This window comes from Vidua macroura, chromosome 13 (genome assembly GCF_024509145.1).
Source record: "Vidua macroura isolate BioBank_ID:100142 chromosome 13, ASM2450914v1, whole genome shotgun sequence".
Taxonomy (NCBI): Eukaryota; Metazoa; Chordata; class Aves; order Passeriformes; family Viduidae; genus Vidua; species Vidua macroura.
In genome coordinates, this window is record NC_071583.1 from 5427533 (window position 1) to 5451693 (window position 24161).

Consider the following 24161-nt stretch of genomic DNA (forward strand, 5'->3'; position numbering starts at 1 on the left):
TGCAGTTACTCCATTCCAGATGTGCCAGCCATCCTTTCTGGGACACTGGGAGAGGAGGGCGACCATAATTCTCACCGTTAAGTTTTTAGGAGTGTTGGGAAGAGACAAAAGCCTTCCAGGTCTGGGGGAGAGTGTTTGTATGGAGAGCAGCCCTTCCTCTGCAGAGCCTTGACTCATCAATGCTTGGGGACGGTCAGGAGACACTGATTGAACAAACACTCCCAGTGAAAAACTACACTCTTCTTGGAGCCAGCAGAGATATTTATAGCCAGGTTTGTTTGAATGGCCGTAATAGCTGAGCTACGGCTTCTGTTCTCCAGACAGCTCCAAAAAAAAAATCAAGGCAACAACTCTGGTGGAGCAGGAAATGTTCCACTGTCGCTTTTCATGTGGCACATGTCTCTCCCTGGCACTGATGACAGCCTTTTCACAAGTACCCCAGGCACCTTACAGAAAGAACAAGACACGAGTACGTCATGGCAGGAGTGCAAAAAAACCGGAATAAAAGTTACCTTACACAAGTCTGAGTCACTTACTGTTAAGACAGAACAGAATCTCTCCTGTTCTTTCATTTGCTTTCACTCCTGCCTAAGGAAGGGTTTTGATCACACTTTCATTTTAGCTAATAAAGTGTTCACAAGTTATATATTTACAAGAAATAGTAACACCAGTCCTTTGAGAGAGACTGTCTAGGAACAGACACTGAATAGCCAGGCCCAGTAAATGGGAAAGAAGAAATTTCTTGGAGTTTTGGGTGGATTCTAAATATGTAATCTTATTCCTGCATGTTTGCTAGTCTTGGAGCAGAAGTGATCAGAAGCAAGGGGATGTTACAGTCTTTTGCAAAAATCTCAGAAAAAGACTGAGTCAAGCAACAACCCCAAGCAGAAAGCAGCACACCGAGGAACAACTTCTTCACCCACAGCAGCTCCTGCTGCAGGCCTGCAACCCTGACACTTCTGCTTGTGCCTGAACTAGGGAAAGACTTTGGAAGCCTGGGGTAACCCATAACACCTCCAGAACAAAGCTGTTGACAAGACTTTCCTCTTTTGGCTTAGCTGGTCGGAAAGTATGAGGAAAAAGAAGTTACTTAAGAAAAATCACTCCATAAAGAAACATAGTTCCATCTGCTTCCTAGTAAGAGTTTCTAGGGGAAAAAAAAAAAAAAAAGAAAACAAAAACCAAAAAAAAAAAAAAAAACAAAAACACAAAAAAAAACAAAAAAAAAAAACCAAAAAAAACCCAAAAAAAAAAGAAACCAAAAAAACCCCAACAAAACAAACAACCAAAAAAAAAATCCCCCTCCATCTAAGCATGGCTGAAATTTCTGCCTTGGGGAAAAAATTCTTGCATGTTCCCTTCCTTCCAGCAGACAGGCAGTGAAGGCAACATTACAGTCCTTCAGGAGTGCCTTCAGGGATACACCAGAGAAAACTTCCAATATTATTTTCCACATTAATTTGCATTAAGCTGACATTTTTAGTGATGGGCATTTTGCAGATTTGGGAAGAAATATATTTTTCTTTGGAAAGTAATTTGTGAGAAAATTTCTACCACCTCAACTATTTCAGATTTCTTCTTTATCTTTGGAAGTGCTGCCTTTTGAAATGCAGGCATGAGAAGACGCTTATGACATCTCTGTAGGAACATAGGCTTTACTATGATCACATTTCTGTGCATTATAGCACATTTTTAGAAAACAACCAGTTGGAAAGAGTGGCTATAAATCCCAGCTTCAGGATATTAAACCATTGTTTAACACCTCAGGGAGAGGACACTGTCTAGAAGGAATGAAAGGCTGAGATAATTGAGATGTTCAGCCTGGAAAAGAGAAGGCTTTGGGGTGACCTGATTGTGGCTTTCCAGTACCTGAAGAGGGCCAGCAAGAAAGATGGAGAAGAACTATTCACAGGGGCCTGGAGTGACAGGACAAGGAGGAATGGCTTCAAATTGGCAGACAGTAGGTTTAGATTAGATATTAGGAAGAAACTTTATTGTGAGGGTGGTGAGGACCTGGCACAGGGTGCCCAGAGAAGCTGTGGCTGCCCTACCCCTGGAAGTGTTCAAGGCAAGGCTGGATGGAGCTTGGAGCAACCTGGGGTAGTGGAAGGTGTCCCTGCAGGGGTTGGAGTGAGATGGGCTTTAAGGTCCTTTCCAACCCAGACCGTTCCATGATCCTGAGAACCAAACAACAAAGCAGTTCCTTGCACCCTCTCCTCAGACTGGATGCAATCAGCCCCTTCCAGCAATATTTTGGTGAGGATCCTCTCTTCTGTATCTCCAGCTCTAAACCAGGAGCGAGCGTCCCACGGGAGCGCCGGGAGGCCACCTGACTCAGAGACACATCTCTGAATCACCAGCACCTACTCCCCGTGGGAGGGAAAGGCTACTGAGTGACTGCTGGCCTGGAGCAGGACTGAATTCTTCCCTCCCAACAGACAGGTGCTGGCTCAGCTATTTTGACCCAGCGTGTGGGAGGGCTGAGCCAAGGTGTTACCCAGCCCTGGGAGCTGCCCACCCTCTCCTGGGCTCTCACTGGGAGCGGAGGCTCAGGCAAGCTGCAGAACGTTGGCAGGTTTGTATCCCCTCTTCCCACCTTCTCTAGACAGCTGAAGCCACAAACTAATTAAACTATAAACTATCCCACACTGCTTTGCAAATTAAAGCTGTGTTTAATACACAGCCATTGTGGGCTTTGCACTGTGAGCTCTGCTCTGAAAGCCTTTCAGAAAGAAGCAAGAGACTGGTAAGCTGAAAGTTAACAAAAAGCACGTCTTGTAACATCCTGAAGTTGCCAATATTGTTTAAAAAAGAGAAAATAATTTTATTTTTGTACCCCTTGGATTTTTCTTGTTGCCAGAAATAATCATATTTCTGTCCTGATTCAAGACAAACCAAGTTTAGAATAATTGTCCTTAAAATGAACTGCAGGAAACCAAACACTGACTGACTTGTATTGTGCATGGAGCAATTCCACAGTCTGGATAAGCCTTCATCAGTGAAGTGCTTGAGTGGAGTTCAGCCATAAAAGGCATGAGGTATAAGGATAAATGTTCAATGTAGCAAGAACCAGTTATTTAAACAAGCATTAAGGTTATAAACTTAAGTTCATTAATTCAGTGTGCTTAGAAATCAGCAGCAAAAGTAAATGACAATGCTACATAGCAATAGCAATGATGAGCATTAACAGGAGTGTTTTAATGGCAGCAAACTCCAGAAACAGACACATTTCTCTAAGCCAAGAAAACTCAATTTCCACTTGGCACAAAAGAATCAATTAGATATGGCACTTACTGGTCAGCTGAGAGTTGGAAACACCTCTCCTCCCTTCTAACACTTCACTCTGTACAAATCAATGATCAAAGCAAATGCAGCCATACAACTCTATGAGTCTGCAATAAAGCCATTTATTTCTGAAGCCCATTTCTGTGTGTGGAATTTTCTTACAAAGATAGGTGCTGTCATAACCAGCATCCATTTCTTGGCAGAGAGAAAAGTAGCAGAAAATCAATGCGTTTGCAAACCCAGAACTAACTGAGCCATTTCCAACACTGCATGAAATGCAGCAAGACAAGGACCCATTTAATGACTGAGATGTTTTATCTCAAATCCAGGTACCTATGTGGCTTGGAAGAGCCTCCCATTTAAAAGAAACTTCAAGTGAAGAGTGTAGGCAGAGATGAAGGCTGAATCTTGTTTCCTCACACAGTGAAGTGGGTAAGATGTCAGTAGTGCTAAGAACTCTGAAGTCCAGTGAAAGCCAAGCTTTGGAGGAGATTTTACCTGAGTCTAAGATAGAAAATAACCCTAACTGGAGCTGGCTAAAGTGCAAGACCTGGTAAATGAACCAACTTCTGGGACTTGGGCACCTCATTTTCCTCACAAATCCTGTTATTACACAGAAGGAAGACTTTGAAATGCCTCTACCAATACATTAAATTAATGGAACTATGCTTCACCTGTTCTATACTTCCTTGGAAAGCACAGCTTGAACAAAGTGATTGCAAAATGTAGCCTACATTTCCTGCATTTCAATTGTTCTTCAATATCTAACTTCAATACAGTCAGTAAAATAGAATCACAAAACAGCCAAGTTGCCATGTTAACTCAGGTTTCTGAACAGAATTCTCTAGTAAATAAGGCCATCCTCAATCTGATGCACAGGAAACTCCTATCCACCTTTCCTCATCTCCCTGCCCTCTCCCCAAAATTGCAGTTCATTTTTCTTTTCCCTTTATTTGCTCCTTCAGTTGTCTGCAATGCTCTTAATGGGCATACCAGAGAAAGAGAAGAAAAATGCAATTATCTTTTTCATCTGTTCTTAGACTTCAGCATAAGAAGAGCACATGAGTACTTTGATTGTTCCCATGCAAATGTTCCTGCCTTTGGACACTTCAGCACTTGCACAGATGTCAGAACAGACATAATCGGATTATTCTTTCCTGTGTTGTTGTTGTTTTTTTTTTTTTTTTTTTTTTTTTTCTTTCCTCCAAGTTATTTACAACATAAATCTTTAATTCCTTCTAATTGAGGGCATCTGTCCTGATATCTGCCTCTTCCATCTGAGGAGCCCGTGTCATCTTATGCAAGTCCTGCTATTCAGGTTCCAATTCATCTTCTTGCTTGACATTTTCCTAGCTGGAAACTGTTTCTGTAAAGCACCTCCAGAAAGGGAGGTGTGATGCTTGGTAGAACTTAATATCCTAGATAGGCTGAAGAATATTTAGCCTGCTCTTACAATAACCATTACTGTGCTGTTAAATGATGCCAAGCCACAAAGTACCTCATCTGAACGATGGGATTAGTCCATTTTGTGACAAATATTGTAACTGCAAAAGCATCTATCACAAAATCTCATAAGGCCAGAAAATATTTCCTGACATAATGTCATCATACACACACAGATCACAGAAACTTCTGAAATGCAGAACTAACACCCTTCCCCCCCAGCCTGCAACAGAAACTTTACACATTCTTGAAAATGTCAAGATGTATGGGCAGGATTCACTCTATTTTTGTCCCAGGACCTATATTACAGGGCAGAGGAACAACTTTCTGCCAGGCAGGAAGAGTATTCTAATAAGCTAGAGATTGGAAAACTTTCCTGACCAAAACCAATTCATTAAAAATAGAACGTACAAGTTAAAGTTGTTTCCAGGGACGATCCTCAACCCACCAACAGGTTCTTAAAGGAAAATAGATTTTTCTCGAGAAATACAATACCTTTGATGCAAGGATGGGAACTACAACATTTGTAACCTCAGGTAAGCAAGCCTACATCTCTCCTGGACTCAATAACCTTGTTCTGTTTAGTTACTGTGCTATTTAACTTCAGTGGTGTGGCTTCCTTTATATCTGTAACAGTGTTAATAAATGGGAATAACCCTTTGAGGAAAATTAGAGGGGACAAGGGAAACAAAACTCTGTTCAAGGAGAAAGTAACATTGGGAAGAAAGTCCCTGACTGTGGTACTTTGTCAGACAAGAGGCAGCGAACGGAGAGAGCAGGAACAGGCTGAGACCAACACTGAGAGGAGATCAGAGCACGTCTGCTGGCCTGATGGAAAGGTTTGTGTTTCCCTAAGCAGCTCACAGCTAATGGGCTCATCACTCTTCCCTCTGTGTTCCCATACAGACAGCAGCCAAGGAGCAACGTTCCCAGGGATGCAGGCAGCAACTGAAGCTCTCTCTGTCACTTCCTTTTCCATCATTATCCTCTGCAAAGTTATGACAATTCTCGATGGAGCCAGAGTTTGCCCCAGACCTGCTGAAGGCACAAGATTCTGACATAAAAACATTTTTTACCTGATAGCAATAGTCCAAATGAGAAATGCTAAAAGAAGGAAAAAGTCAAATTTAGGGGTAGGGTTGGATTCTCAGTGCTCTACTTGCACATTCTCTAAAATCCACTGAACCAAGGACTGGTTCCATAAATCTACTTGTTTTTTGGTTTAATCAAAATGGAAGGAATACCAGCAGCAGCAGAGAAGGAACAGGCTGTGAATGTTAAGCACTTATTTGTGCAAAATAAAATGCCTATTTCATAAGTGTGTTCCCAAGTCTGAAGATAACATCTCCAAGAGATTGGACTGGAAGTTAAAAAGTAAAGGTACTGTATTCAGGCAGAGCTGAACAACATCCATCACCACTGGAGCATGGAAATACAGAGTAAGGGCTTCAGCAGCTCACATCCCTGGAATCAGTTATCTAATGATTCATCTTTGCCACAATAACTGCTGCAAAAATCAATTCTACAGCTTTCCTCCAGTCTTGGGCTTTCCACGGAAAAGCAATTATTTAAATTAATTATTTAGCGAGTACTTTCAGAAGTTAAAAATGTAGCACCTAGCTATGCTCTCTGTTTATTTCACAATCATTTAATTTTTTTTAATATCAGCATCTCAGATACACAGATATGTGATTAAAACCAAACAGTTGTAAGGAATGTCAATATAAATAGCAGGCAATGAAAGACAGAGTTTCAGTTCATTAATATCTGTATCTTAGGTGACTGCAGATGCACCTTAATGAATTACATGACTAGTAAAATACAATTAAGTGCAGCTGCATATGTTTACAAAACTGCAGAACCAAATTACAGGTATCAGTAGCACCCATAATTCATCCATAATTGACAATTTTCATATTACTGGAATAAGGAATCAAGTCATGCAGATGATTACTGCATTTGCCTTTGAGCACTCTAGACCCAGGTTCATTTCCTATGCAGCACCATAAATGAAACAAATTGCATACTTGCAGGTTAAGGCAGACCTGAAAGCAAATGCCCCCCCCCCCCCTCGAATGACAGCCAAAAGCTCAAATCATTCAGGTTCTATTTAGCTGTCAATAAAAGTTCATGAATGGCTGATTGCTGACATAACTTAAACATATTGTTAATAAAGTATTATTCTTTACAGAAGAGTCATCATAGGTCTGCTGCAGAACTGGGTTCTGACCCCAGTTATCCACAGGATGGATTTCCAGGCTTCAAGGACGTGACAAGAACATAACAAAGAACAGAATTTATGCTGAAGATTTTGGTTTTCTTTGGTTTACACTTGTGGCATAGTGATCATCTCTCTCTTTTTGCCAATATATTTTCTATGGCCATAACTCCTGTCTACATTTAAATTTCATTTCACCCACAAACCTTCTTAGGAGCTCAAGCTGACTGTGGCATTCAGACCTTGCCTGGAGAGGCTCCTGAGCAGCCTGCTCTGAGCAGGGCTTTAACCAGAAGGTGCCCAGAGGCAGCACACTCAGGCTGGATGATGCTGTCCAGTTGACAAGAGCCCATGGTTCCCATCCCTGCTTCTTTAATTGTTTGTAACACCCTCACAGCTTTGTATTTTGGGCTGTGAATTAACCAGTCAACAGCCAGAGAGGTAAGGAGTAGCTGGATTCCAGCACTGATCTCCTTAGCTCTACAAAGAGCCATTGGGGGGGAAAATATCTTTGTGTGTGTGTGGTATGGACCAGTGCTCGGAGGCGATGTCAGAACCCCTGCAATTCCCCTTCATTCTGTACCCTGCCAGTGGCCACAGAAACAAACACAGGCACCAGCAACCTGCTAAGGCAGAATTTTGGAGAGCTGCATCAAATTATTGTATTGAAGACTGAAAAAACCCAAACAAACAATAAATAATAAAAACCAATCATTAGAACTTCACATCCTCAGCTTAGATTGACCTTATCAAGTGTACACAAACCACAACCCTCCTGACAAATGCCTCATGACAAAGAGCCCAGTTAAAGGGCCACCACTGACACTGAAGTAAAACCAGTCACAGTTTCTTCTCCTTTGTAAAACACATTCATTGTAGATAGTACTTTTGGAATGTAAAAAAACTGGAAATAATTAAATGCAGCAGTCTTTATTGTTGGTTCCATTTTGCTTTCAAATGGATGATTATAAATGGATGGCCAGTTCATGTTTTTAAAAGCGAGGAAGAGGAGAACCTGAGTGGAGAATTTGCTCAGAGACAGTGTGAAAATCATAGATGCCAAACATGCAGTAACCCTTGCAATCAATCCAGCTACTCTGGATGCATGACTCTGTCTTTGTAAAACAAGAGTCCAAACACAGAAGAATGAAAGGAGGAGGAAGAGTAAAGGAAAGCATAAAGAGGAGACAAGCTACCACAGAGGAGATACATCAGCTGTGTCTTCCAGCTAGGGACTTAACTGATTGACAATTTATCCTTTAGGAAACACCTGACTTCACAAAAAAAAAAAAAAAAAAGAGGTGTTCATTTGATGACTCATTCAATATTTCTCTTATCAACTGGAAAATTTTCGGTGGCTGTGCTGCATGCAGGAACAGCACCCAGAGAAACACTGCTATGATTTCCCTCTGCAAAATTATTGTGGAGGAAATGCCGCAAGTCTAAATTTCCAAAGAGAAAGATAAAAAATAATTTCCTCAGATCATCTGTTGGAAAGTCTCTTTGTTGCCTTTAAAGTATAAGCTACCAGTAGGATTTTATTTTAAAAGAACGGAAGGACAATTTAACAAATTTATACTGACAAGTAGGTGTTTGTTATCACTTAGATTTTGTAAAATACCATCGTTTTATTTTTGGTTGTTTTATGGGTTCTATTACTGACAGAAGTCATGGCCATTTCTTGACATGACCAAATGAATGACCTCTTCTGTTTTGTAGGTGGGGAACTTGAGACCATGGAATATCCACTCCTGTAAAGGTGCTCAACTCTTTAAGCTCTTTTGTTACTTGTTAGAATTTGAGATGAAGAATGAGGGGCTGAGGAACACGTAAGTCTCAGTTCAAGATATCTGGAGAGCTTCCATGGTGTTGAATTAACTGTGCTCATTTGGTATAAGCATGCCCTACTGTTTCTGAACACTGGGCAAGGCTACTGCAATGTTATTAGCAGCAAAAATTCCTTCTCAGTCTAAACCCACATGCTTTTATATGCTTAGCAGACATGAATATCTCTCCAATCTAACCCATCTTCAAATACTTTCAACAGTCACAGATGTGAAGACTGGAGGCTTCCACTCTTGGCTCAGCCAGGATTTCTGCAGTGCTTTTGCCAAAACAGCAGTTTGTACCACATCTCACTGTGCAGAGATGCTGTGTGATGCTCTGTGCCACCAACATCCCTTTATTGCCCACTCATGGCTGAAAACCTGCCCCTGGTGTGGGCAGCTGGCCCTGTGTGGTGCCATGGTTTTAGTTCCAGCAGTGCCCAAATGGTGCCAAGGTCACCGTGGTCACTTGCTAATAGCAGTGTTCATCAGAGCTTGTCATCCTGGGACTCAGGGAATCACACAATGGTTTGGGTATCATCCACTTCCAGCCCCAGTGTCACGGGCAGGGACACCTTCCACTAGACCAGAGTGCTCCAACCCCCATCCAACCCATCCCAGGAAAACCCAGAACACCAATTAAAATCATTTTGAAGATTAGGAGAAGAAAAAGTTATACCTGGGCAAGAAGAAGCCCACCGTGAGCCAAAGGGTCACCACCTTTAGGACAATGTAATGTTGAGGAGATGTTTTGAGGGGAAATGGTCCCTTCTGCAGCCATGTCTCCAGAGGAGAGATGGGCCACAGGACAGCCTGGCATTACCACAGGACAGCCTGGCATTACCACAGGACAGCCTGGCACTTACACAGACTCCCTCTGAGGTCAGAGTTAGTGCTCCCCTTGACATCCCCAGATCAGACTGGCTTGCAAGTGCCTCACAGAGAGCAAGAAGAGTCCAGGCCCATCCCCCGTGGACCCAGAGGAAGGATCTTTGTGTAGATGTTGCCCCAGAAGATCCACACCAGCATTTCAAGACTCGGTGGGGAGGTGATTGAAAGCTATTGTGAGCCTCTGTCCACACAATCCTCCCACTGCTCTGCCCCCCAAAGAAAGGCAGCCCCGTAATACATCCCAGCCTTAGCAGGAGCTACTTATATCCTGTAGTAGGAGGCTTTACCAGCTTCGCTGAGTTTGGAAGTGATATAACACAAATCTGTCACCACAGATGGTCTCGCCGATAGCATCTGTGGCTGAAGTGCCGAGAAAGGAAGCCATACTTCTTACCACTGTGTATAAAAAGAAAACTCTCCTGCAGTAATATTTCACTGCTGACAGCATAGCATCTCTGTTAAAAAAAAAAAAAAAAAAGCAGCTCATGTATGCTAATATTCTGCCTTTCTAAATAATAAAATCCATCTCTGTGTTAGCAGCCTGTCTAGTCAATATTTCCCCTATAAAGCTATCTTATATTCCATTTCTATGTTCAGGATAATCTTTAATGGGAGGATAATGAACACATTACAGAGCCCTGATTTTTTGTATGTTACAAAAATTCCTATGTCTTCATTAGCTAAAAAGGGGGCAGCACACAGGAGTATTTTTCAACTCTGACTTCACAGCATACACTAATCCTTTCACTGTTATTTTGTCAAGATTTACTTTGCACACACAGATACATGTAGAATTCACATCATGGATTTCTCTTCCATATCTATAATCACAGCCATCTGATTTAGCCCACATCCACAACTACATACCCAGCCTGCTAATGTATTTCCCTGGGATTTATTTCAGTGCACCAACAGGACTGTATCTCTTCCTCAGCATGTTCAAGTGGTCAGTTCTAGGAAGGAAAGAAGTCCCTAAAGTTATCTAAACACTGTATTTCCATTTTCAGTAAATGTGGAATGCCTCTTCACCAATTAATTTTATCTAAACCGCAGGAGTGGCTGGGCATTGCTCTTGGTCAGTAAAAGCTTTTCTGAAGTACAAATGTCTCAGTGTAAAAGTCCATTACCTCACATCCCTTGTAAGATATAAGCAAAGGCTCTCTCTTTCAGAAAAGTCTGCACAAGCATAAATTCAGCATGACCCCTGAAACTCCAGCCCAGCAAATCAAATTTCTTTACCATTCTATCTCAAAAACATGAGTCTACAAGATTAATACCATGACTCCTTTTGCATTCTAATAGATCCTGAAAATTAGGATCAGCTTTAACTGCTTAATATGTGACAGAATTTAACTTATATGTTACCTAAATCTAGGCATGGGATACAAATATGAAAAGTAAAAAGCCATATGTAGACAGCAGACTTTACATAGTTGCATTGTTATGGAGGTTAAACAAACATACCCTGAGAAAAACATGAAGCTGTTATCTGCTCATACACCTTCCAGAAATGGAATTTGACAGGAACATGTGTTAACTTTACCAAATTTAGGAGGCATTTTTAAGTTTAGAAGATGTTAACACTCATAAAGCTCTCCTTTCCTCTTTTTTTTGGTCTATTTCTTTTAAAGACTTAAATCTGTAAGCTGGACTGAGTTTTTCCCATCTAGTCTGGTGCCCTGGTGTCATTAATTTGTAATAAGAGCAGGAAGAGGAGAGACCTAATTCCTGGTTTGCTACCTGGTAATTTTGACAACAAGATGACCTGGTATGGTATTTTATGATACCATATCCCCAGCTGACAGAGACACATGTACCATATTATGACAAGATGACCTTTAAAGGTCCCTTCCAAAACCAACTATTCTGCAGTTCTATGATATTATCTTAATACCACCTTTCAGGTAGATGTATGTTTCAAATATGAACAGCTTAGGGAGGGGAGCAGATAAAACTAAACCAGAAACCTGGTGTATATTGTTATCTGAGAGACAGGCAGGGATGACAACCTTTCCTCTTTTGGTCTCCAGCCATGGATATTGTGCCCTGTTTCCTTCTCCCTTGTGCCCCGTTCTGATCTGACGCACAATCTTTTCTTCAGCATTTGGATACCCACGCCCTAGGGTCAGCTGAAATCAGGAAGAGTAATTCCCAGAATACAGTGGGACATCAGGTCTAGTTTGGATGGAAAACGTTTTGATTAGAAGGATTTATTTTAGCTGGAAGGTGTCTAAAGATATTATTTCATAAATAAAAGGGCTGAGATGAGTGCTAAAGCTGCAAAGTCAAAAAAGCCTTAGAAAACACTATCCTAACTGTTGTCAGGTCTAAACATCTGACATTAATCCTGTGTACAAGTTGTCCATAATTCCATGTCCCCTGCTCCTGAGGGCCCTGCCCAGACCAGTGTAGTTCAGGCAGTGATGCAGACTGCGCAACACTTACCCTTCCCTTCAGCATTCATGTGCTTTGTGCTTTGCTCCAAATCCAAATGCAGCAATACATGAAACAATAAACTTGCTGAATTCCCCACAAAAGAATACTTTATTCACCATCCTACTTACACAGGCAAAGAGATGGGTGTCCTGAGGAAAATACAAGCACTGAGGAGCCCTGCCTCAGGGAGAGCAGCAAGCTCAGGAGACTCATGGAGAAGATGTCACTTTGTCTAAAATCTGCATGGGACAGACAAATGGGATAAATGGACGTTTTAAGACTTAGCTGTAATGAAAAACAGCACCATCAATCATTTTATTGCTGTTGCAGAAAGGTTTCTCTCTTTGCAATGCAGGGAAGCTGATTCTTGCTGAAATGTGCTGCCCATGGAAATTCTGCAGTCAGCAGCACCATTCCATGGACTACAAGGATCCCACCAGCAAGGATCCCACGTGCTGTCCCACCTGTCCCTGGTGATCCACAACTCACCAATATTCATTCTACATTGGTTCACAGAAGCACATTAAGCCATTAAGGATGTCATTCTGTTTTTTATTATTAAAAGCTTAGCAATAAGGTGAACATTGCAGAGAAGCCTCTGTAATTTTTGGGTTGTTTTAACCAAAAGACTTGTGCAACAATTGAAGAATTGTACCAAATCACACCCAGTTTTATGCATAGATTTAACATATGAAATCACTGATCACAGAGTGCTTGGATAATTTAGATACTTCTCAATTAAAAAGTCCAATTTTCTGTGATATATATAAACTATTGTTTATTTTTTAGCCTCCCTGTGGAGTGATATCTATAATTTTCAGCAGGAAGCCAGGGCTATTTGTTTTTCAAAGATAGCTCTTTGGAATTAATCACTCTGGTATTAGACTAAGTGACAAAACAGGTAGTGCAGAACCGAGGGTAACAAGAAATTTTGTCTTGCAGCTTTTTGGAGTAAAATTATTCTCCTAACCTGACTGACAGCAAACCATTAATCACTATTTAACAATTATTACAGCCAAGACATATTAAAAAACAACCCTAAATTTCTCACTGCTAGTTATGCTTATTTCATTTTCTAATTGCAGGCTTAATTTTTTAAATGTCAACAAAAGACAATTAAATCCTTGTTGTAACTGTTCAAGTCAAACATACATAATGAAAACTTAATGGATGCATCCTGTTTAAGATTCTGTTTTAGTTTCTTCCATTTTATGGCATCAAATCAAACATGACAGCTGCTCTCCAGTGCCTGATGTCCAGCCCACCTGAGGTACCTCTGCTCCCTCCAGTGAGTTTGGGTGTTGTTTTGGTGCTCCTCAGAAATGGCAAACAGTTAAAATCTCCACTGCAAGGTTAATTATCGAGCTGCTTCCCAAGACATCAGAGACAAGATGGCAATTGCAAAATGGCTGTCAACATTTTGACTGAAAACCACTGCTTTAGCTTTATTTACCACCCTCTCTGCTGTGATTGGCAGAAAACAGCACCAGGCAATGTTTTACGTGCAGGAGTGGACTTGGGGAGACTGTCTGATGAGTCCTCTTTGTAACACTGAGAGTTGCAAAGAAAAGAACAAAACTGAGCAGCACCTGCTGACTTGCACGAGTGTTGTGGCTCAGGGTACAGTGATAAATCAGGTTAAATGAGAAAGCTGCTTTATTATGTTCTCATCCTCCAGCAAACTCTTCCTAGCTTCTGCCATGGTTTGTTGCCATCTTAGTTGGGCAGGTAAAACTCTTTATTGGGTCATAATATAGACTGGATCTCTAAAAGCAACATGCTTTGCCAGGAGGATGGGAGCAGCACATAACTACCCAGAGAGCAGGTACAGAAGGTAAAACTCAGAGACAGTGCCAGTCACAAAATCATTGAGGTGGAAAAGACCTCTAAGATCACCTGAGTCCAACTGTTAACCCAGCACTGCCATGTTCGCCTCCAAACCATATCCCCAAGTGCCAAATTCACACACCTTTTGAACCAGTTAGCCTGGTTGTGTTATAAAAACAGGAAAAAAAAATCATCAGTGGTTGATAATCATCATAAGAGCAGTGATTTTAAAATCAGACATAAGCTGCAAAAACTTTCAGAAACAAGCTTATAAATGATGGAACAGCTCTCACAGGGGTGTAACCCAGCTGAAGCCAATTAGACAGCATGTTCTGTGTGCCACATTAAGAGGGATTTCAGGTGAAACACAGGTAACATGGCTGTATATCTATCTATCTTTTTGACCCATGGCTCAAAACCTGCCAGCATGACTGTCAGTCAGAAGTGTGACAAAAATCATGTCACTAGGGCAGGCACATTTCCATGTTCATGAAATCAGCACTGAGGAAAGGGACCCCATTTTACCCTATTAGCTTTTAAAATCTGTCACAGCATAAGGAGCTGAATACAAAATACAACATCCAGCATACAACAAGCACTCAACATTTGGAAATGAATCAAGGGAAAAAACCTTTCTAAAGGATGTGTTGCTTCAGAAAACAATGACCTCCAAAAGCAGAAAACTAGAAAGAGATATTCCCTTGCTCTTGGAGTTTTATGAGAGCACAGAAAATGAAAAAATGTGAGAGTGTACAATATGAGAGTACAAAAATGAAAACAGAAAATAAGTTTAGTAAATGGATCCTTTTCCCTGACTATTGCATTGCTAACAACAGATGTCTTTTCTAGTCTCTGGCAAAACATTAGAGAATTTCCTGGTTTAGGAGAAGAACTGCACAAAAAGGCACCACCAATGACCCAGCCAAGTCCAGTCAGAAAGAGAATACCCAGCCACAGAATATTTTGCTCCCTTTGCTTTATAGCAAGAGGCTACAAACCAATAGGTCCTGACCTTCAGCTGAGCCTTCTGACAAGAATACAACAGTGGGACTGGAGCAGGGGTACAATTAACTGCCAGACTGAAAGCAGACTGTGGCTGGAAAACAGAGGGAAGAAGAAAGTTTGTGTTAAGAAACTGCCAGGGTGGATGTGGGATGATTGATCAACTCAGCATCACAATGTCTCAGAGGCTCAGGAAGGGGATGGGGAAAGGCAAGGTAGTGAATTTATTTTTAATTGCTATAAGGTTTTTTTCTTTTTACCCCTAGGACAGTGAAAAGGTGGGGATGTGCATGGAAGAAAGGGCTTTTTGGGCAAAACTCCGTATGCTTCTGCTTGTGTCTGACTCTCTCTCTGTTTCTCTTTTTAGGGTGAAAAAATTTAAAACATACATCTTAATAAGTCCTTTTTTTTAAAAATAGGTGAAGATACAAGACTTTCTTGAAGCAGTTGCCATGGAGAAGCTGTTCAAGTGAAGAATAATTACTAGGGCAAAATCACATACAATATGGGGACTGATCCTTCAGATTTTACCCATGCAGAACTCCCACAGAAGTCAACTTGTTATCACATATTTTTAGCAAGCCAGGAAAAGAAAAAGAACTCATACTTCACTCTTTCTAAATGAAAGAAAAAAAATCATTTGTTTGCATAACAGAGCAGAGAGAATAGGCTTTTTCAGCAAAAGTCTTTTTTTCTAAAGACTCTGCAAGCCACCTTGTAGCACAGGTGGGTTGTTTTCACTTTTAGGATCAAAGAAGTTAATTACTGAGCAGTAATTTGTAAGTGCATGGTGTGCTCTTTCCCATAGTATCAGAAATATTGCAGAATGTGTACTTAAAACAAAATGAGGTCCCTCTTTTTCATTTAATCAAAAATAATTGCAAATCCAAAGAGAAACATTTTTATACAAGTTCCAGCTGGCTATTGCTGCTGACTTACAGAAAGAACCAACATTTCTTTGTCCTGAACACACATAACTCCAAAATTAGAGATTTGTCTCTTCAAACAACAGTGGTTACACAAGGACTCCTAATGCTTCAAACTGCACCTTGCACAAAAGTTCCAGCAAATTAATTCCCCCCTTACCTCCATTGCCTCCTCTATGCTTCTCCTCATTCAGCTCCAAAGCAAAGCTCTGGGGTGTTCCCCTCCCAGCCCTGAAGACATTGCTCACTAGGGATGTGCCTCTTGCACCCCTTAAAAGAGTCCCATGCCACCCTTTTGGGGTGGTTTGATGCACCCCTGCAATACCACCTTGCTGAGAGCACATGGTGCTCTTTTCAGAATCTGTGCTACCAAAAAAAGACACGTCCCTGCCAGATAGCTCCTTTCTGTCACCCTGCAGAATAGAGGGATAACAGCTACCACAGAGCTGGCTGAAGCACAGCCTGTGGACAAAATAATCCCACTGAGCCAGGCAGCACAGCCCTCCACGTTTTATCACGTTCTGGGACATAAATCCACATGGCTGTGGGGACAGCAGAGGATGGAAAAGCCCTGGCACAGCCTGAGCTCCACCACTCTGGTAGGAGAGATCATCCCTGCCAAAGTTTGCTGCCTTTTCCCCAAAACATGTCACCATGGAAGCACAATAAACAAAAAGAAAGGAACCCTCATTCTGGGAAACATGGAGTACTGATGCTGGTACAATCAGAGGTGTGTAATTGCACAGGTGTAATTATACCAGTTGACTTGCCCATGTAGAAAAGTCCTGAAGCCCCTTGGCTTCAGTCAAAATACCCACAAACTCTCAATGGCCCATTCCCAAAACAACAATTCCCATACATGAAACATCCCTGGCAAACAGGGACAATACTTAGGGACGTGATGATCTTCAAAGGGATCTCTCTGTTGTATTTGCATCTGCTAAGCAAACAACAAAGTTTGGTTTGTGGTGCACACCCTGTGATCACAACACACCCAATGGGCTTATTTTCTCTTGTCCAACGTCCATTTCAGAGGAACAATACAGTAATTAAAAATTGGGATCAGCCTAACAAGACCTGTGGTCCTCATCCTGCAATTTAATCCTAAAAGGATTGTGAATATATGGGTTCCCAGCAGTGAAGTCCAGCATTAGCAGCTGCAGGGCTTTTAGGAAGCCAGACCCACATCACTCAGGATTCTCAGTATCTTTCCTGTGCTGTATTTGGCAGAAACTTACCCACAGTCTTAAGCAGTTTAGTGTTTCGGGTATTATACTGAAGAAAAGCTTAAAAAAACCAAACAAACTCACAAACCCAGTAATAAGAGCAAGACAATTTTTTTTTTCTTGAATTATCCCAATTAAGTCACCAGTTATCACTCCTACAGCAGTAAAAAAGAGAACACAATTAGAAAATTTAATTAATTAAGCTGAAGGCAAGAATACCTATTTTAAACCCCTCAATGAATGCAGTGAGATCAGCAGAGCAGATCAGTGAAGCAGTGAGTGTTTAGACCTGAAGGAGGCATCCAGCCTGTCCATGAGATTCTGCAAGCAGGGGCCTGGCTGGGGTGAGCCATCCCTCTCCAAACCAGCACCTGTCCTGGAGGTGTCTCCTAGATTCTCCTCACAACCACAATTAAAGACAAAATAATGGTTGTCCTCCATGTCAGACTGAGGGATGTGAGAAGCAGCCCTCAAACACCTTCTTGAGCTACAAAAAAACCAAAGTTGAGCTGGGGGTACGGATATATGTTTTATCTTTATAAATAAAGGCATTGTGTTCCATTAACAGTCATAAATATCAGGAAAATCAGACAAATAAAAAGGGTAAAGACCTGGTTTTTGACAGAATCAAGCCCTCAGCAGTTTCCAGAAACTCAGGAAGACTCTATTAGAGCAGTAGGACACCAAAGTTAAAAAAAAAAACAAACAGTAGATGGTATCTAAGCTGAAAACTAAACGATAAGAGTTAAAAAAAATAACTACAGCCTTAATGAGCTATGCTTAAAATACAGGCAATGAAACCCCAGCGAGGAGGAACTAACAGAATTATTCACTGCTATTTTCATAAAATGTTGTAATGTTTGCACAGATGCTGAGGAAGCCAGCCCTGCTCAGGCACACAAATTGAGCTGGAAAAGATGGGTCAGGAGAGGTGCTGAGAAGAGTGACCCAATTAACATCCATGAGGGGACTGCTCTGCCAATTCCACACTCTTCCTAGAAGAGGGAAATTGTAAAACAACCAAGCTGAAAATCCATAATTTTAAAATTCTGTCCACTCAGAGGGAGAAGGTCCAAATGGTGCAAACTCCATTTAGAGGCAAAAGAGAAAAGGTGAGGTGAGACCAGAGCAGATGACTGGGGTGGAAGGGAAGTGCCTCTTTCACCTGAAAACAACCTGATGGCAGAAGCAGTGGATAGTGGAGAGGCTGTGGGTTGAAACACAGCCCTCAGATCCTGTCCACAGCCTCCCACATCTCCTTATCCAAAAACCAGCAGGGATCAGTCAGCAGAACACCTTGGGTGGTTTCTTCAACATGGTAAAACAAAAAAAAAAGTTATTTTCTGTGTTGTTTCACCATGGCAGAGTGTAAGAACAGTTTTGATGTAAACTGAAATAAGCTGCTAGGAATAAAAATAACTGCACATTCACTTTATCTGGTTTGGGTAAATTGGTGTAAACCTGTTTGCCAGGCAGTGCCCTGGAAAGAAACTGGAGTGTCAGGAGAAAGGAGGAGATGAGGAGGGTTGGGACAGCAACCACTGGGACACAGGGAGAGCCAGGGTGGGTGAAACGTGAGGGTTTGCCTTTGAGAGAGCAAGAAGAGATGTGAAAAAGGGAGAAACAACAGCAAGGTGTGAGAAATGAAATGTTTTTAAAGAGTAAGATAAATAAACGAGATGAAGGATGGGAAGAACAAAGCCTGGACCAGCCCTTGGTGTGCTCTGAGGTGTGATTTGGGGCATCACCAGAGGGGACGAGGCAATTTAAGGGTTTTACACTGGGGCTGTTCAGCAACAGGGATGGGCTCCTAAAGTGCAGAGGACAGGCAAAGCTCTCACAGTTCCCTTAAAATCTGGGGGAAAAAGCCCAAAGCAGGAGTAAGTCAGGGAACAGTAGCCCATTACTTAATTTTTGGAAATGGCAGAAGCAAATACTCTCACTGGCATAACTGAGAGTGCCAGAGACAAGACATTACAATTACAGCAAGACTGTATTTAGAAAAAACACTTTTCTATTGATAACATAGCTTTCCAATAAATAAACAACAAAAATAAAGCACATACGAGCATTTAGTGTTGTGGAAATAAGATTGAGAAATACCCATGGAAATGAACTGATGATTTACACACAAATAAAGATTTTCTGATTTTCCCTCTCCCATGATTTTTTGCTGATAAGTCTATAAAAACAATAGACAAACAAACTTGAAATACTGCTGACGAATTCCCAGAAACCCAAAGAGCACATTTTTCAGATCTGCTATCTAACTAATAGAGAGAGAGAGAGAAAAGCAATTAAATTAAAAAAAAAAGCAAGCAACTCATTCCTCAAATGACTCATTTCTCACTGAAAAGGAATCTCTTTCCTCTGCCTCCACTGCCCTTTAATAGCTCCTTCATGCCATCACCGCTTCAGGTCACAAAAGGATAACAAACCTTGGTTCTTTCCAGGATCATTTCCTGCCTGTTATCCCATGCAGGGAGCTTGGTGTCACCTTCTGCTGTACAAAGCTGATTCTCATCCAACCTGAGCTTCTGACTGCCTCCCCTCCCCAGGGACTATTTCTGACATCTTTTATCCAGGATTTTTTCTGTCAAAGATCACTTGTTGACACTCCTGCCTAACAGCTCTTCCATTAGAACACAGAGCCATCTCGGGTTAATTTGCAGATGGCCACTTGTTTTTTTGGGAAAGCCAAGGTTCCCAAGGCTCTGCAGTGGGACAGATTCCCATTTTGCCATTTTTTTTTGCTGAAAACATGATTGCTGTACTTGCTGTCCCTAATGCACACAGCAGCATTTGGTTTTCTATTTATGCCTCCCCAAGGAGCTGTAATGCTTCAGAGATAATTAACCTATGGACCTTTTGACATTATTTGCAGCAGAAATGGGTTTTAGATGTCCACATAGGCTCTGTGGGCATAACAGGTGAGAGATGGCCCATTCTTGTAGCTGATGGACATAGGAAAATAAATTTCCATGGCTGCTTCCACACAACAGCCCCTTCCACTCCCAGTGAAGAGCTGAGGCTCCCACAATGGTGCTTAAGGTCTTTGTTTCAGATCCTGTTTGGAAACACATTTCCAAGTCCCACTGTTACTGGATAAAGGAGCATTCCATTGCTCCTGAGCACAGTGGTCTTTTTCTTTGGATATCTGGAAACAGAGGGAGCTGGGTACCAAGAATCAATTATGGATGCCTGCTCCTGGAAGAGTAAAAAAAAAAAAAAATCAGGGGAACAGAAACTTCAGTTTTCCCATTTAGATGAGGCGTCTCCATCATTGGTAAAAGTGTCTTATGTGCTGATTATAGGGCAGAGAGGGGAAAATATTGTAAAATGCTGATTTTACTGTTCATCCAGATAACACAATAGGAAGAATAACTCAGATGTCAATCTGTACTCTCCCTCTTTTCATTCCAGGAGAATGTGTTACTAAGATCTGGCACAAGCAAGCAATTTAGTGCTTAATAAGTACCTAAGAGAATTAGGATCCTAATGACTACAATTGAACTTACTCAACAGCCCCTAAAATCCAATGAAAGCATGGCAATAAACTGAAAGAGAAGCTGGATTATGTGCTTCAAAACTCTCCCCCTTTTTTTCCTTTAAATTGGGTTTAAAAACCTGCTTTGTTAATTACTTATATACCCATGTCCCATGTTTTTGAAAAACAAATTGAACCTTGCCCCTGGCTTTCTACAAGCATGGAATTTTGGTTTGGTGGTTTTAACAGCCAATGTAACAAACTGTGTAAGAGATTTGGGGGAGGGTTATTGTTGTTGTTATTGTTTTGGGCTCGGTTTTCTTGAGCTTTTCAGCACTGAATATCTGTCCTTCACTCATCTTCTTGTTTAGGTGTCAGAACAGTGTAACAGGGGCTACTTGTAGGGGGCTGCAGAGCTGGGGATGGGGCCACTCTGCAGTGCTGTCCACCCCTGTATTCCTCAGAGTGCTTTGGGATCTGCCAGTCACAGCAAACAGCAACTTTTTGTCCCAAAGGGTTTCCCAAATAGTCAAACACTAATGTTATCAATGCACATTTCACCAAGACAATTACAGTTATCTGGTTTTCTCAAACTCCCCTCCCAGCCCTTGCAGTATTTTAAAATTTATGTGAGGAATTGTGAAGTTAAGAGACTTTATCCTGAATATTCTTGCATAGCAAAGTATTGTAGCCCACAGCACTGAGAACAAAATTGGGCACATATATACATATATATATATACTCAATTTAATACATGGTCTCCATGTCTATATAGTGCTGCAAAACTGCAAAATATTATTATTGTAATGGAAGAGGATTTTTTTTTGTTTGGTTGTTTTTTTTTTTTTCCTTGAAAAAGAACATAATGAAACTCACACATATGTGAATTTGTTTCAGGAATATTTTGTTGTCAATTTATCAAGATCTTATGGAATCCTGTTATACTGGCTATTAAGGAGAATCCTTGAGTTTTCCCTAAATACAGTCAGGTTCATCTTCCGTTATGGGATCCATGAAAAAACTGCCCAAGGCCTCTTGGAACTCCAGACTGCACATGCAAACCCATCCTGTTAATGTGACATGATTGAACTAATGGAAGACAAAAAACCATATGGCATTCTTCTAGTTCAGAAAAATAAATCCAGATTAATTACTTAATAAATAAGTAATGATTACATGAAATGCAATGAAAGTAAAGAAAGGCTTCCCAAAGCCCTGTTACTCTTCAGGGCTGATTTCTGTCCTGGGGAATTTTGAGGATCACAGAGTGACAATCATCTGCTGGACCCCAGATCCCTAAGGAGACAAGGTTTGAGGTGCCAGGTACAGGAATGCAGCACTGTGCATATTGGGAAGTGTTTTACATGGCTCTAAAAACAGCTGTGTGAGAAAACCCATAGCAGATATGATCAGAGGACTGTGAGAGAGTGGTCTCAGAGGGGGATTCTGGCCCTCACCTCACATAGTTGTGGCTTTGAAGTGGTTTGGGACTTATTGAAAAGGAGAGGAGGATGGCAAGAAGGTTCCATACTTTCCCAAGGGACCAGACAGGCTTCAAAGACAGGAATTTCCAGCACTTGCTTCTGTATATTAATGCCAAAAGGCAAGTGGTTACCTGGCTTTTGCATCTCCACACATACCCCCTGAAATCAAGACTGATCTGAAATTATCTTACTGAGAAAATACTTATTGCATTTTCAAGTGAAAAAAAAAAAAAAAAAGAAAAAGAAAGAAAGAAAAAAAAAAAGAATAAACTTGTTGAGTTCCAAAGGCCATTATATAGTAGCAAAGTATCAGGAAAGCTGAAGTCAGATGTTCCACAGACCCAAGCAGTAAGTGCTGATCTAATTAAATACCCAACCAGACTCTCACAGCTATCAAAAGCTGCTTATTAAATTAAATAAACAAAAGCTGATTAATAAGACACTTGGTGTTAAATGGTTAGCCTCCTGCTTGCTCTGCAATGTTCATTCTATAACAATAAATGAAAAATCATCATGCCTAAGCATGTCTAAATCTGGGCTATGAGGATTCTTAATAAATTCCTGCAGTGAGGCACCAAACAAAGAATAACTGGCATGAAAGAATGATACAGCATATAGTAAAAAAGGAAAATTTGAAGCACTGTCACAATTAATATGAGGTCTATTTGACTCTCAGTGAGGCAATAATGAAATTGGTTGGACCAATTTCCTTTGTGACCAAAATGAAATAGGATTCAGGGGTCCTGCTGTCTGGAAAAGAGTTCCATGGTATTACAGATGCAAGAAATCCAAGGCTACAAGTGCCTGCACACACAGAGGTTGCTCCCTGTCCCCCTCGGTGGTGCAGATGATGACTTTAGTTCAAACCTTGCCAGGTCTGCACGTGGTGCCAAGGTCCTGGGCAGCAAGATCTGTTCAGAGAAAAGCCAACCTGGACAGAAAGCTGCAATAATTTACTTTAGCTTCCACTGTAAGTAAATCAGATTAATCTTCTGTTTTCTAATACCAAAATTCCCAAAAGATTCAAACTCCTTCTTGAATCCCAACTGACCTCAGGGTGTGAGGCTGTAATGCCCAGTGCCCACCAGCCCAGTTAGATTAGAGGGTAAATACCTTTATCAGGATGCTCCTATGACTATTTTCTCCAAATAACCAGAATAAACAGTAGAAATGGCTCCCTGGCACAGCTGTGGAGAATTGGAGAGCCCACCCAGCGGGCAGGAACACCCCAGCACTGCTCTCTCCTGCAACCCAGCTGAGGCCAAGCTGTCTGTAGGTCACAATTGGTGTTTGAGGATTTCATTGTTTGGAAATAAAAAAAAATGTTCTAAGGAATATCAAGCCCACATAGGGGGATGCTGAGCTTCCTTTGACACAGGAATTAAGAGACCTTTCAACATCTCCTTTTCAAAACCATTCACTTGAGTGGAACAAAGTCAGGGATATGTTCCTATTGCATGAGTCAACCAAAAAACCACCTGGGGACACTGCAGCTCACACGTCCCTTTCCAAGGAGGAGCAGGTGAGGAGAAAAACACACACCAGATATTAACTGTGCTGTATAACACACACTGAAAGGTGTTCAGGTGCAGCTGTGAATTTGTGGCTACAAAAACCTGTAGAGAATAGGGAGAACAAGGTGGATGCAGTCAACCCTGAGTCCAGGTCTTTGCCTGTTGGATAATCAAATGAAGTTTCCAAGACCTTCAGCTGAAAAAATAATTGTTTTAGAGTTTTTTTTGCTTGCAGGAAAATTACTGAGAAGAAAATTATTAATGTAGCCTTCCTTAGCTATGTAACAACTCTGAGAACATCCAGGGCACAGAAAGCATAGGGCAGAATATTAAACTTGCTAAATCATAAAAGCAAAGACAGAAAATCAACTGGTGTGAGGGTTTTCAGATACAACAAGGGGTAAAAAGAGAAGTGAGATTTTGCACAGCAAAACACTCCCGTCAGTGTTAAATAATGAGGCTGTGGTAGTGACTTAGTTATTGGAATGAAAGATTATTTAAATAGCCAGGTAACTATCATTTCTGAAAGAAAGTAAAAAGTACAAGGCAAAGGCCAAGTTGTGGGTTTTTTTTTTTTCTTCTTTCCAAGCAGTGCT

General features: G+C 41.2%; 1 protein-coding gene and 1 long non-coding RNA gene across 3 annotated transcripts in view; both read right to left on the minus strand.

The window, feature by feature from the left end:
* Positions 1-24161, minus strand: part of TAFA1 (TAFA chemokine like family member 1) — a 206344-nt gene that overhangs the window by 138229 nt on the left and 43954 nt on the right. The window lies entirely within an intron of this gene.
* Positions 10536-23273, minus strand: LOC128813894 (uncharacterized). Its single transcript, XR_008439208.1, has 4 exons — positions 23165-23273; positions 19946-20287; positions 12228-12338; positions 10536-10616 (listed from the first exon to the last, which is right to left on the minus strand). It is a non-coding gene; the product is annotated as an uncharacterized LOC128813894 (long non-coding RNA).